The sequence below is a fragment of the Pinus tabuliformis genome, chromosome X, assembly GCF_031772625.1.
Source record: "Pinus tabuliformis cultivar Carrire ecotype Pingquan chromosome X, CPIR1, whole genome shotgun sequence".
Taxonomy (NCBI): domain Eukaryota; kingdom Viridiplantae; phylum Streptophyta; class Pinopsida; order Pinales; family Pinaceae; genus Pinus; species Pinus tabuliformis.
Window position 1 is genome coordinate 1,599,218,014 of NC_142308.1, and position 3,858 is coordinate 1,599,221,871.

The 3,858-nt window shown below is 39.9% G+C and overlaps 1 long non-coding RNA gene across 1 annotated transcript; it reads right to left on the reverse strand.

Annotated features, from left to right (window-relative positions):
- Positions 1 to 720: 720 nt before the first annotated feature.
- Positions 721 to 1,010, reverse strand: LOC149146145 (uncharacterized). Its single transcript, XR_016264967.1, has 2 exons — positions 936 to 1,010; positions 721 to 793 (listed from the first exon to the last, which is right to left on the reverse strand). It is a non-coding gene; the product is annotated as an uncharacterized LOC149146145 (long non-coding RNA).
- Between the last annotated feature and the right edge of the window lie 2,848 nt (positions 1,011 to 3,858).

Consider the following 3,858-nt stretch of genomic DNA (forward strand, 5'->3'; position numbering starts at 1 on the left):
GACAAACCAGGATAGTCCATATACCATAACACTTTTGTTGCCATGTGCAATGTTTAAGTGATAAACAATTAATGATCACATCAGTTGAGCCTCTTTACCACTATTTCGACGTCCAAGCTTAGGCGACTTTGCACGGGTGGGAGGTATCTGCATTTCATAAAACATAATGAGAAATAACATGATGTGAGAGGCCCTGCATAGCTAACCCCATAGATATTCACAAAACCATCAAGTATGAAAGAACATACAGATATGAGAATTTGATTATTTCAGCATTCCTTATTTCTAGCATGACATCCAACTTAAGTTAAATGTGTTCTTTGAAAAACAAATTCCAACTAAGCGAGCAAAAATTCTGAAATAGTTAATACTAGACAAATCAAACCCTAATCCAAGGCAATGAAGTGTATTAACTATATACCTTCTTGATTTAACTTTTGGAGGTGTCGCTTCCTGGTAAAATTCAGGCATGGGTGTGGCTTTAAATGTCAAACTTTTCCTAAGCCGCCTGATCTCAGCCTCTTTCTCTTCCTGCAACAAGTTGTACGATGCATAAGCAAGACAACCCTAATAATGAAGCCAGTGTATGGTTTTCTCACTGAGAAGCTTAAAAGTATCAAATGCATGAAAAAGGAGAGAAGAATATGCTTATCACAAGCAACTGTCAATCGAATAAAAATTAAAATAACTCATCAGAATAAATGTTGTAGTCAGTAACAACCTTGGACTTGGCTTGCAATTGGTTTTTTTCCAACTCCTTTGCATGGATCTTTTCCTCTAGCTTTGAGTAGAACTGGAAAATTAAATCAAACATAATATCAACATATTACTGTTTATAGCAACTCTAAATTCACTATGGAGTGATACTTAGTAATGTTTAAAAGCATTGACATTGAGAAAACAATTAAATTCAAACCAAACACAATAAAATATACCGCTTTCTGTTTCTCTGCTCGCTCATCACATCTAAAACTGAAGCTAATACCAGAGGCACCATTGCCTGGTCCTTCTTTCAAATCTTGGGTTGGAGTTGCAGTTCTAAAACTAATTAAGAACAACACACATGCAAAATACAAAAGCAAGCTACAAACAAAAGCAATTATGCCAAAAAAGATCAAATGGCCATTGTTATAGCTCCAAATCTCACTCTTATGGTTTGTGATGCTGTACTCATGGCCTAGGGCAATCCCTCCTTCCAGACCTGGTCCTCAAATTTAAAAAACAGTGTTTTATCCCTTATACGCGACATTGCCCTGAGTTAAACGCGTGTATACGCGGGTATGTGTATAGCCAACCCGCGTGTATGTATTAAAACACTTAAAAAATATAAAAATCCTTATTTTCAGGCGGAGATCGCGGGTTTTACCTACTGATCACCTGTTAGTGCCCGTGGCCTATCTGTTCCCAACCAACTCCTAACTAAAAAACTACTTTGGAGATGGTATAAAAAGACCTCAAAGGGAAGGCCTAAGAGAGAGAGAGAAAGGTTATTATGCTGAGATTTTTCCCTTGACCAGGTGTGAAGTCCCTTGTGCCTTCTGCACTTCCCTCATTTTGTACAGGAAACCTTTGTTTCCTTGTGTGTTGATGTTCATCCACTATTTATGACATCATGGAGAGAGTCATGGAAGGAGTTTGTTAGAGGCTTGAGGCTGGAACGGATCCGGAAGGAAGCTTTGCTTGGAGCCTGCTGAAGGTGACTCAGGTGAAAATATTCCTTTTTATGTACTTTATTTGTCTATAATAAAAGAAACACATGTCTTGGTTCCCGAAATGAATCTTCTTTATGTTAGTGATATTCATGTTTAGAATTCATATGTAAATGGTTGTTTAGATTTCATAACTAACTACCTTTCTTTATAACATGAAGATGGTTTCTTTATAAGTTTTTGTCCATGTACTGCTGTGCTCTTTGAATTGTTTGTTTTGCAGGACAAAAGAGAAGAAGGGAACTCCAAGAAGGGTTTGGACCCTAAGGGCCTTCTCAAACGTAGGACCAAAGGTACGTACCCTTATCATAGAATTTGCTTATAATAGCATAATGGCTATATGAATGCATGTTGGAAATAATACTGGGAGGGGGGGGTGAATCAGTATTATCAGATCAGTAAAACCTTTCCAATTTCATACTCAGAAACATATACGCTACTTCAATTAAGTGAACCCGCGTGTACACGCTACTGTGTCTAATGCAACTAGCGTATATCCAGAGATCTTATAATTCAGTTAGCTTAATCTTCAGTAAATGCATCAGAACATTATTAAGCATATTAACAGTAAACAGGTGCAGTATAACATAACAGAACATCATACAAGAGCCACACACATGAACACCATGATATAAGGTGGAAACCCAATGTGGGTGAAAACCACCTGCTGCAATTCGTCTCTTTCTTCTTTAATAAGAAACTTCTTTTACAATGTACTGGTGCAGTCCTTTACCAGTACGCAGGTTACAACCTGCAGAGGGCTACAACCCTCTCTCGTTTTCCAACCACTTCTGGAAGGGAGCTACAACCCCCTCAGCTCTTGTACTAGCCGATCCATTTACTAGTACGTAGGTGCTGACCCTACAACCTTCTTTCCTTCAGGGACCACGTTTCATCAATTTTCAGATTGGATCCAAGAGTACAAAACAAACATTACTGCAATACAATCATCAACTTATACTTGCATCATAATTCATTAAACAACCCAATACTGAATCACTGAAACCCTGTCATCAAGAACACAGAACCCAAACCAGAGCCCAGAACTCTGCAACAACCACCAGAATCAACAACAACCTGAAATATCAAATCTTATTATGCATACGCTACTTCACTGTACCAAAACCGCGTGTATACGTGCTTTCTCCAAAGGCAACCCGCGTGCAGATCTAGAAATAATTACTTATGCCTTCGCTGTCAGATCCGACCCTTGCCAAGCGTCCCGAACAGATAAACAGTAATACCAGATCTTCTCACTTCGTCAGACACACAATGCTTGCTTGCACTTGCCTAATGATCTTCTCCTTATATAGCCTTAGGCCCTTTACAATACCACGGTCCAAAACCATAGTAACCCAATACCATCAGCTTCAAAACTAGGGATCAACACGTTCGTCGAGACACCATGGTCCAAAACTATAGGCACAACTTCCAAGGAATAACCGCCACGGACCAAAGATAAGTTTTCCACATACACGCTCTTTTACTGAAGCCAACCTGCGTGTACACGCGACTTGGTATATAGCGAACCTGCGTATACGCGACTTGGTATATAGTGAACCTGCTTGTATACGCGACTTGGGCTTAATGAACCTGCGTGTATGAACTTTCTTGGCCTGTTGTACTAAGATTTGTCCTCTGATTAAGTTGCCATCACCTGTACCAACCTCTGAGTGAGTTGCCATCAAGGACAACACTTGTATCATAATGTCAACAATCTCCCCCTTTGGACTTGATGGCAACCACCACACCAAGTCACTCTCCCCTTTGACATCAAGGGCAAAGGGCGGACCAAGATATTCTCTTCTTTGGTATACCTTCTGCTGTCCATACTGTTGTCCATACTTCCCCTGAGTATATGCTGAAGTTTCTGATTTGGCTCCCCCTTTGTTTATGCCAAAGTGTACCAATCTATCCATGCTCCCCCTGAGCAGATGCAGGTTCTAAGACCAGCCATTCAGATCTGTACCATAAGCATCAGTCTGCAATATTATTCCTTTGATCAAACAACAAGATGTATCATTTAGTTTCATCAGCAACTTCTAACCATAATGCCAACAATGAATTATTTGAAGTATATGCCCCCCCTGAGTGTGAACCAACCATTTCCTGAGTCTGTTCTGCTCCCCCTGAGCCTGAGCCAACCATG